The sequence below is a fragment of the Leuciscus leuciscus genome, assembly GCF_965113295.1.
Source record: "Leuciscus leuciscus genome assembly, chromosome: 12".
Taxonomy (NCBI): domain Eukaryota; kingdom Metazoa; phylum Chordata; class Actinopteri; order Cypriniformes; family Leuciscidae; genus Leuciscus; species Leuciscus leuciscus.
In genome coordinates, this window is record NC_138736.1 from 18,840,019 (window position 1) to 18,851,254 (window position 11,236).

The window sequence follows — 11,236 nt, forward strand, 5'->3', positions numbered from 1 at the left end:
CTGTGCCACTGTTCGTCCGACTGTTAAATACTGTATTTTATTTTATTTTTTTATTCTAAACTGTTTTAATTATTCTTATTTCTTTTGATTATTTTAATTTCTTCTATGCAAAGCACTTTGAATTACCATTGTGTATGAAATGTGCTATATAAATAAACTTTCCTTGCCTATAGGAGACACACTCCCTGGGCCTTTTGGCGTAGAAAAAACTACCGTCTTTACTAAAGATTAGGGTGTGCACAGGCTTATTTTTGCGGCTGTACGAGTTTCCCTTTCAGATGCAAAATGTATGGGATTATACAATCTATCTTTAAGTGGATTTTGCATATGCCCATGAGAGATCATAAGTGAAAGCTTTAAAACCAAGCAGGATCTTTTGTCGGCTGATCGCTCCTGTGTTTATATATCAGTAACGATTGGATGAACAACGTTATTATTGTTCACGAGCCCAACATCCAGCCACACAAGACATGTGTAACCCAGGTCACTAAAGAGATTCTGTTGATGTAAGGAGAGAGAGAAAAAAAAAGACTAACACTTGTGAATATATATAAAACAGTTATTTTATTAATGTCTGTGGGGAAAGAAAAAAAATAGAAAGTTTAAGATTCTAAGAGAAAATAAGAAAATGCATAAACTAAAATCATAAAACTCATTTAGAAAATGTATCCAATTTAGCAAGACAAAGATTGGTTCAATTCAACGAGTGGGAGTTAGCCCCGCCTTAATAGGTGGACTCAGGGCAAGGGTGATGCAACACTTTTTGCGAGACACTGAAGCGGCTAGTTCAAGTTACAGAAGCTGCTGGTGCGATCCTAAAGAAAGAAACGAGAATTAGAACCAACAAACCAAGATTTAAATCAGAGAAACAATAGAGAAACTTTTAGATTAAAGTGCGGATTGAGATTCATCAGTCAAACGTTACGAGTGAACGTGATATTGACTGCTACGAAGAGAATACATTTTCCAAAGTTGGAAGTTTTGCCCTTCATAGCCGATGAATTGAGTTCTTTTGGTGAGTGTTGTAATTAAATAATTCTTTTTGTGTGTAAAATACTTGATAAATTGTATTGAATTACTAAATTCTGATGTAATATGCTGTTGTATGTAAAAGAGTTGACCCTTTCGTTTATAATGGGAAGAGTATTGCATGTATGTGTTGAATAATTAATGTTTCAGAGTTAAAAGCCACCTCGAGTGGTTAATAGAGGTTATTTTAACGAATTTCGTCGTGTATTTGAGCTATGAGTTAATGCGCGGTCATGACGCACATGTAATACGGGCAGATGAGGCCTAAGTGCGTCATCGGAAAAATAGCTCTTTGCACATACAAACTATATGTGCTAAAGTAAGACGGAATTGCAGTAAAAGGAAAAAAAAGTTGAATGTTGTTTATATGCAGGCTAACTGCTCTAATGATGTATATTTTTTGAAAGGAATGTCTAATTGTATTTTTGGCCTTGTCTTTGCAAGGTTGGGTCTTTTTCTTTCTTTCCTTTTCCCCTTTTTTCTTGTTTTTTTTCCTTCTTTTCTACTTTTTGTCTTTTCTGAGTCGGATGCTGCACATTTCCTGGACACCGGACGATTTTGGAGAATTGTATGTGAATTGTCCCTGCTTGCTTCACATCGGAAAAAAAAACGTTGCGAGCGGGAACTGGCGAGCCATTTGCCCATATAAGGAAGGACCGAGTTTGTGAATCAAGAAACGAACGGAGTGGTATGATTGTGCACACATCTGAATTGAACTGTGTTGATCCGAGATACATTGCGGAAGAAGGATCTCGTGAGAGCGGCATTCGAACTGGAACTGAGAATTAGTGTGTATATAAATTATATACATATAAAAAGAGGAATCTGAATTGTATTGAATTTGAGACTGCTAATTAAGCAGTAAATTTTGACCTGTATTTTATTTTCTCTACTGTTATTTTTTTCTTCAAATTCCATTGTATTTCATTTCAATTCATTTTGATTTTATATTTTATTTTTATTTATTTTTCTTGGAGAACGAGAGTAAAAAGGGTATTCTTATAGGGTTATCATTTGGAAGGATTGCATTTGAATTTAAACGTTTACTTAACCTTAAATAAGCCAATTAGAAACAAATTGAATAAATAGGTAAACAAATAAATTATATACATATATTAATAGAATAAGGGTCAATTAAATTTATTAGCTTGAAACTAAATAGGTAATAAAAAAAGGAGAGAAACAATAATAATTATAAACTAAATAGGAAATATAAATTAGGGTTATATTAAGGTTACATTTATTTGTTCCACGGCAAATCTTTGCTGTTCTCCTGGTCATTATATATATATATTTTTTTTTTTCTTTCCCTCCTGTGTGATGTGATGTTTTAAATTTCACTGCTTTATCATTAATTCCTTAATACATCATTCCAAATTTTGAAGCGGTGCACTTCACGCTCATTTGCATATTTCGCTATTTGTAAGTGAGGGTTGTATTGTCGCCGCGACGCAGGTTACAGAAAGTTGGCGAGCCAGCCAGGAGACTGTTGCTTAGCAACAAGGACAGTAATAGGAAAGGTAGGAAGCGAGCAAATTTGTGAAAAAAAAAAAAAAAAATCCCCAGAGTGTTGACCCTACATTGTGATAATGGAAATCATTGAGAGAGAAAGTGTGAACATTGAAAATGCGCTTATAGTCAAAGGCCTCACGTTGACCGAGGCGGATGATGAGCTAGTAACTTTCTTGCAAAAGTTTGGCTCAGTTAAACGTAACTTGATAATTGATGATCAAACTTCTGAGTTCCATCAGCATGCTATTGTGGAATATGTTCACAGCTCTGCGATGCTGAATTTAACGCCAATGTTACCCTTAACCCTGGGAAGCCTCTTGAACCCAAGTGTCACATTCCAAGTACGAGCTCTGGCTAGCGTCTGTAACCGGACAGCTAGTGATGAAGTCACTGAGGGGTATATTGAAAAATTGAAGGCCCTTGCTAAAGAGAGTGAGAGGCCCCTCTCAGATGTGCTTCAGGAGGAGTTGGAAAAACTCCAAGCTCACTCTGCTAACTGTACTCCAGAAAGAGCACAAAAAGCTTGCGTTGATGATTCCCTTAGTTCAGAGGCGTCTTGTTCTCCGATACTCTTATCGACCAATGCAGAAACTGTAGGAATGCGAATCCCAGAATCCAAAGACCCAACCAAGAGACGGATGGCCCCAATGGCCTTCCCAAATCCAGAAACCACTGTTGATGGTGTCACAGTGACTACCAGCCCTGGTTTCCCTGTGAACATTGCAGACCCACCGGGTATTCAAAGAATGGTAGTAGAGCACATAGTAAAGACAGCTGATGCTGCAATGGTGCAACAAACCTCAGTTCGCCTTAGGATTTTCTCAGGGAGGTGCCCACGCCCTCCAAATGAACCTGATTTTGATACTTGGCGAGCAAGTGTAGACCTTCTGCTAAGTGACCCGTCTGTTTCAGATTTACATAGAGCACGTAGGATCTTAGACAGCTTGCTGCCTCCCGCTACAGACGTAGTGAAGCATGTGCGACCTCCAGCCTTGCCTGTGGTATACCTAGAGTTACTAGAGTCAGTGTACGGTTCTGTAGAGGATGGTGATGAACTGTTGGCCAAATTCATGGGCACCTTACAGAACCAGGGTGAAAGGTCATCTGATTTCTTGCATCGGTTGCAAGTTCTTCTGAGTTCAACGATCAGGAGGGGAGGTATTGCGGAGAAAGATCATGATCGTTACCTCTTGAAACAGTTTATGAGAGGGTGTTGGAACAATGGCCTCATTGACAGCCTTCAGTTAGGAAAGAGCGAGTCTCACCCACCCACTTTTGCTGAATTGGTTGTGTTAATTCGAACAGAGGAGGGTAAGCGTGCCTCCAAAGAGGAGCGAATGAAAATACACCTTGGGTTGTCAAAAACTCCTGTTGCTTCCCCAAGGCCACGGTCTGCCACTCAGCAAGTGTCTGTCTATTCACATGAGACATCAAATTCTAGCAATTCGGAAACTGACTTCCTAAAGAAACAACTTGCAGAAGTACAGGCCCAAGTTGCTACTCTAGGTCAAACTCCAAGCCAGAAGCGCCTGAGTGGGTGTTCTGAGAAGGCAGAGTTGAACACTTTGAGGAAAGTAGTGGAAGAGTTGTGCACTCAGGTAGCCTCTATGAAAGCATCCATGGCTCAAGAAGTGAAGTGTGGAAATTCCGATGACTCAGAAGTCGCTAACCTGCGACGACAAGTTGCTGAACTGCAAGCTCAGAGTGCTGCTCAAAAGAGTTATAGAGACCACTCCCGAGAGACTGCTAGTCCCCGAGTTTTTCCGCCACAGAATTCGTTTGAGACCGACACAGTTAGAGGTGCTAGAAGGGCCCAACCAATGGCCAATCGGCCTCGCCCTGGGTATTGTTTCCGTTGCGGAGAGGATGGCCATTTGGCTGTTGCTTGCGATAATCCTGCAAATCCCCCGAAAGTTGAGGAAAAGCGGCGTAAGTTGAGGGAACAACAGGCCCAGTGGGACTCTCTGCATGGGAATTCCTCTTTGCCTTTAAACTAAGGGAAGTCTCTGTAGCGGGGCATACAGAGACAAGGTGTAAAAGTAACCGCCCTAAATGTTATAGGCAAGTGCCTGTCGCTAGCAATCATGAGTCACCCTTAAAGAATCTACCGAAGGGGTTAGTAGGAGTAAAGTGCACTGCGCAGATCAGTATTGGTGGTAAAGAGGTAGGCTGTCTCCTAGACACGGGCTCTCAGGTTACTACGGTTCCCCAGTCATTCTACGAGGCACATCTGTCTAATCACACGCTGAAGTCGTTAGAAAATTTGTTAGAGGTGGAGGGAGCTAATGGGCAAGCCGTGCCATATTTGGGTTACATCGAGTTGGCCTTGAGGTTTCCGAAAGAGTTTGTAGGTGTTGAAGTCGAAGTCCCCACTTTAGCTTTAGTAGTTCCGGATCTAAAGAGTATGTCACAAGTTCTTGTCGGTACAAATTCCCTGGATGTACTTTATGGCCACTGCATTAGGGAGAATCAGAGTAACCCTTGTTCGAGCCTCCAAGGATACCAGGCAGTGCTTAAAGTCCTGGAGGCAAGATGGAAGCAAACTAGCAGTGAAGCATTGGGGCACGTGAAGCTGATAGGGAATTTACCTGAAGTCATACCTGCCGGGAACACGGTGGTCCTGAATGGTTCAGTTCAGCTTAGGGAACCTTGTATGGAGAAATGGGTGACTCTTGAGCAACCATCGGCCCCATTCCCAAGCGGTCTCTTAGTTGCAAGCTGTGTGCACACATTGCCTTCTAGACGACCTTCTCAGCTGTCCGTCTTACTTAAAAATGGTACTCAAACAGATATAACGATCCCCCCTAAAGCTGTACTTGCTGAGATCCATGCTATACAGAGGGTTATAGAGAAAACAGCCCAGAATTCAAGCGAAGTTGAATCATCAGCACCTACCCATGCTAACCTTACCTTTGATTTCGGAGACTCTCCTTTGTCTTCAGACTGGAGGGAGCGGATATCAAACCGGTTAAATTCTATGCCTGAGGTCTTCTCTTTACATGATCTTGATTATGGCTGTACAGGTCAAGTGAAACATCAAATCAGATTAACTGACGAGACACCCTTTAAGCATAGGGCACGCCCGATCCACCCCCAAGACATTGATGCTGTTCGAAAGCATCTTCAGGAACTAATGACTGCTGGAGTGATTCGTGAGTCTGAGTCCCCCTTTTCTTCACCCATAGTGGTAGTCCGAAAGAAAGATGGCTCGGTGCGGCTCTGTATAGACTTTCGGAAGTTGAATTCCCAGACGATCAAAGACGCATATGCTCTGCCCAATCTAGAAGAGGTTTTTTCTGTACTTACCGGCTCAAAGTGGTTTTCGGTGCTTGATTTAAAGTCTGGGTTCTATCAGATTGAGATGGATGAGGCCGATAAGTGTAAGACTGCTTTCGTATGCCCTCTTGGATTCTGGGAATTCAATAGAATGCCCCAGGGAATCACAAATGCGCCAAGTACATTCCAAAGGTTAATGGAGCGGTGTATGGGTGACCTCCACAGGAAACAAGTATTAGTCTTCATTGATGATTTGATAGTCTTTTCAAAGACCTTGGAAGAGCATGAGTCGCGGTTAGTACAAGTCCTCGATCGACTTAAAGAGTACGGATTGAAGTTGGCGCCTGAAAAATGCCGTTTCTTCCAGACATCAGTCAAATATTTGGGGCATGTCGTCTCGAGGGACGGGGTAAAGACTGACCCGGCTAAGATTGAAGCTCTAAAAACTTGGCCAAGGCCCACAAATTTGAAAGAGCTAAGAGCTTTCTTAGGTTTTGCGGGGTACTATAGAAGGTTCGTGTGTGACTACTCGAAGATAGCTAAACCTCTTACAGGACTCACTGAAGGGTACCCTCCACTTCGTAGGGGCCGCAGCGGGAAACGAGAGAGGGGAGAGTACTTCAATACCAAAGAGCAGTTTGGTGATCGGTGGACTATTTCATGTCAGAATGCTTTTGACGTCATCATTTCTAAGTTGACCTCTGCTCCTGTTCTGGGCTTTGCTGACCCCAAGCTCCCATATACACTTCACACCGATGCCAGTACTACGGGGCTTGGTGCGGCATTGTACCAGGAGCAGGATGGGCAGATGCGGGTAATAGCGTTCGCCAGCAGGGGACTGACAAAGAGTGAGGCAAAATATCCTGCACATAAGCTTGAATTCTTGGCGTTAAAGTGGGCTGTTACGGCCAAGTTCAGCGATTATTTGTATGGCACAGACTTCACTGTTGTAACAGACAGTAATCCTCTGACATATGTTTTGACTTCTGCGAAGCTTGATGCTACCAGCTACCGCTGGTTGTCTAGCTTGTCGACCTACACCTTTAAGCTCCAATATAGGGCTGGGAGTCAGAATCAGGACGCAGATGGTCTTTCCCGGCGTCCGCATGGTGAGCCCTTGGATGATCTGATCTCTCAGAAGGAAAGAGAAAGGATCAAGCAGTTTACACTTCACCACCTTGCGGAGCCTGGAAACGGGTCTGATTTTCTCATGGCAGATGTAGTGAAAGCCATTTGTGAGAGACATGAGGTGATTGGTTTGCCCGAAGGGCCTGGTTTGGCACACTTTTCAATTACATTAGTCGAGTCCCTCACTCATTGTGTTGATGCCTTGCCGAATGAGTTGCAGCACGAAGCTGAGCATGGTCTGCCTGATCTCCCTAATCTCTCAGAGACCGCATTAGCAGAATGGCAAGGGAAAGATCCAGAGCTTGAGATAATAATTGAGTGGATGAGGAGTGGGACTAGGCCAGGTACTCTGAGGGGCCAGCCACCTGAAATAGTATTGTGGTTGAGGGAGTGGAGTCGACTTGAGCTGAAGAATGGGCTGTTGTATAGGAGGAGGCAGGAGCATGGGGTCTCTCGCTATCAGCTTGTATTACCAGCAGGGCTAAGGGAAATGGTATTGCGCAGTCTACACGATGACATGGGGCACTTGGGTATTGAGAGAACCCTGGACTTGGTGAGGTCCAGGTTCTTCTGGCCCAGGATGTCTCAGGCAGTGGAGGAGAAGATCAAGACATGTGAGCGTTGCGTGCGCAGAAAGAGGGCTCCAGACAGAGCAGCTCCACTGGTCAACATTCAGACCAGTAGACCTTTGGAGTTGGTCTGTATGGACTTTTTGTCGTTAGAGCCAGACCACAGCAATACCAAAAACATATTGGTCATAACAGACCATTTCACGAAATACGCCGTGGCGATACCGACCCAGAACCAAACAGCTCGTACGGTCGCGAAATGTCTGTGGGAAAATTTCTTGGTTCACTATGGCTTTCCTGAGAAGCTACATAGTGACCAAGGGCCCGATTTTGAATCCCACACCATCAAGGAGTTGTGTCATATTGCGGGTATTCATAAGATTCGTACCACGCCATACCACCCCAGAGGTAACCCGGTAGAACGTTTCAACCGGACACTTCTCCAAATGCTGGGAACATTAGATAATGAGAAAAAGTCCAGGTGGAAAGAGTTTGTGAAGCCCTTAGTGCACGCATACAATTGTACGCGCAACGATACAACCGGGTATGCTCCTTATGAGCTCATGTTTGGGCGGCTGCCTCGCTTGCCAGTTGATTTAGCTTTCGGGTTGCCAACAGAAGCTCCGGGCAAGTCTCATTCCCAATACGTGAAGGATTTGAAAGATCGGTTGCGAGAGAGCTACGAGATAGCTAAGAAGAACTCTGTTAAATTAGCAGAGCGTAACAAAGGAAGGTTTGATAAACGCGTGGTTGTTTCTACCTTGGAGGAGGGTGACAGAGTCCTTGTGCGCAATGTTAGATTGCGAGGGAAGCATAAGCTCGCTGACAGGTGGGAGCAAGGTGTCCAAGTAGTAGTCAAGAGAGCGGGAGACTTACCAGTGTACACTGTCCGACCAGTTGGGCAGAGTGGTCCTTTCAGGACGTTACATCGAGACTTGTTGTTGCCCTGTGGGTTTTTGCAGTCGGATCGAGATGAGCAGCAGTCTAAACAAAGAGTTCGCAGGCCCAGAACTAGAGCCTGTGCTAATAAGGATGATTCACAAGAGTCAGAGTGTGAGTACGAGTCTGAGACCGATCAGTTCTTTAGTCCTGTACTTGGGGACATGTTGGACTTTGAAACTCGGGTTCTGGTGAGCCCTGAGCAATTACCCTGCTCAAACCCTCAGAAAGTCCCAATTGACTTACCTGCTGTTGAACCTGCAAGAGAGAGTATACCTACCTGTGAGTTATTAGAGGAGAATTCAGAGGAACCTGTAAGGGAAAGCTTACCTGAGTCTGGAGAAGTAGAAACTCCTTATGTTGAGCTGGAATCTGGTCATAGTGATCCAGGGGTTTCGGTAAGGGAAGAGCCAGGATTGGATCTCTGTCCTAAGTCTGTAGGTGAATTTCCTTCTCAGGAGGTTGAAACAGACGTTGATAGTGAGGTTGAGAACATAACTATGAATGCTGGAGTTGATGAAAGTGAACGAGAGAATGACCCGGAGTCCGAGGAAGGAGTTATTCCCAGGCGTTCGCAAAGAGAGCGAAGACCTGCAAAAAGGTTTGAGTATCCCCAGTTAGGGAATCCACTTACCGTAGTGATTCAATCTCTGTTGCAAGGTCTAAGTATGGCATTCAGTACTTCTTTGGAGGAGGTGAATGCTTCTACTATTGACGATGTGCCTGTAGTTGTGGCTCAACCCAAAAAATATGCAGATGCAGCGAGGACGTGCATGTATTCAGGAGGGGAGGGTGTAACCCAGGTCACTAAAGAGATTCTGTTGATGTAAGGAGAGAGAGAAAAAAAAAGACTAACACTTGTGAATATATATAAAACAGTTATTTTATTAATGTCTGTGGGGAAAGAAAAAAAATAGAAAGTTTAAGATTCTAAGAGAAAATAAGAAAATGCATAAACTAAAATCATAAAACTCATTTAGAAAATGTATCCAATTTAGCAAGACAAAGATTGGTTCAATTCAACGAGTGGGAGTTAGCCCCGCCTTAATAGGTGGACTCAGGGCAAGGGTGATGCAACACTTTTTGCGAGACACTGAAGCGGCTAGTTCAAGTTACAGAAGCTGCTGGTGCGATCCTAAAGAAAGAAACGAGAATTAGAACCAACAAACCAAGATTTAAATCAGAGAAACAATAGAGAAACTTTTAGATTAAAGTGCGGATTGAGATTCATCAGTCAAACGTTACGAGTGAACGCGATATTGACTGCTACGAAGAGAATACATTTTCCAAAGTTGGAAGTTTTGCCCTTCATAGCCGATGAATTGAGTTCTTTTGGTGAGTGTTGTAATTAAATAATTCTTTTTGTGTGTAAAATACTTGATAAATTGTATTGAATTACTAAATTCTGATGTAATATGCTGTTGTATGTAAAAGAGTTGACCCTTTCGTTTATAATGGGAAGAGTATTGCATGTATGTGTTGAATAATTAATGTTTCAGAGTTAAAAGCCACCTCGAGTGGTTAATAGAGGTTATTTTAACGAATTTCGTCGTGTATTTGAGCTATGAGTTAATGCGCGGTCATGACGCACATGTAATACGGGCAGATGAGGCCTAAGTGCGTCATCGGAAAAATAGCTCTTTGCACATACAAACTATATGTGCTAAAGTAAGACGGAATTGCAGTAAAAGGAAAAAAAAGTTGAATGTTGTTTATATGCAGGCTAACTGCTCTAATGATGTATATTTTTTGAAAGGAATGTCTAATTGTATTTTTGGCCTTGTCTTTGCAAGGTTGGGTCTTTTTCTTTCTTTCCTTTTCCCCTTTTTTCTTGTTTTTTTTCCTTCTTTTCTACTTTTTGTCTTTTCTGAGTCGGATGCTGCACATTTCCTGGACACCGGACGATTTTGGAGAATTGTATGTGAATTGTCCCTGCTTGCTTCACATCGGAAAAAAAAACGTTGCGAGCGGGAACTGGCGAGCCATTTGCCCATATAAGGAAGGACCGAGTTTGTGAATCAAGAAACGAACGGAGTGGTATGATTGTGCACACATCTGAATTGAACTGTGTTGATCCGAGATACATTGCGGAAGAAGGATCTCGTGAGAGCGGCATTCGAACTGGAACTGAGAATTAGTGTGTATATAAATTATATACATATAAAAAGAGGAATCTGAATTGTATTGAATTTGAGACTGCTAATTAAGCAGTAAATTTTGACCTGTATTTTATTTTCTCTACTGTTATTTTTTTCTTCAAATTCCATTGTATTTCATTTCAATTCATTTTGATTTTATATTTTATTTTTATTTATTTTTCTTGGAGAACGAGAGTAAAAAGGGTATTCTTATAGGGTTATCATTTGGAAGGATTGCATTTGAATTTAAAACGTTTACTTAACCTTAAATAAGCCAATTAGAAACAAATTGAATAAATAGGTAAACAAATAAATTATATACATATATTAATAGAATAAGGGTCAATTAAATTTATTAGCTTGAAACTAAATAGGTAATAAAAAAAGGAGAGAAACAATAATAATTATAAACTAAATAGGAAATATAAATTAGGGTTATATTAAGGTTACATTTATTTGTTCCACGGCAAATCTTTGCTGTTCTCCTGGTCATTATATATATTTTTTTTTTTTCTTTCCCTCCTGTGTGATGTGATGTTTTAAATTTCACTGCTTTATCATTAATTCCTTAATACATCATTCCAAATTTTGAAGCGGTGCACTTCACGCTCATTTGCATATTTCGCTATTTGTAAGTGAGGGTTG

The 11,236-nt window shown here is 42.0% G+C and overlaps 2 long non-coding RNA genes across 2 annotated transcripts; both read left to right on the forward strand.

The window, feature by feature from the left end:
* The first annotated feature begins 529 nt into the window (after positions 1-529).
* Positions 530-1,912, forward strand: LOC309510313. The gene is made up of 2 exons (XR_014210306.1): positions 530-1,015; positions 1,474-1,912. It is a non-coding gene; the product is annotated as an uncharacterized lncRNA (long non-coding RNA).
* A 7,796-nt stretch (positions 1,913-9,708) lies between these two features.
* On the forward strand, positions 9,709-10,685 carry LOC309510862. The gene is made up of 2 exons (XR_014210451.1): positions 9,709-9,788; positions 10,247-10,685. It is a non-coding gene; the product is annotated as an uncharacterized lncRNA (long non-coding RNA).
* The last annotated feature ends 551 nt before the right edge of the window (positions 10,686-11,236 follow it).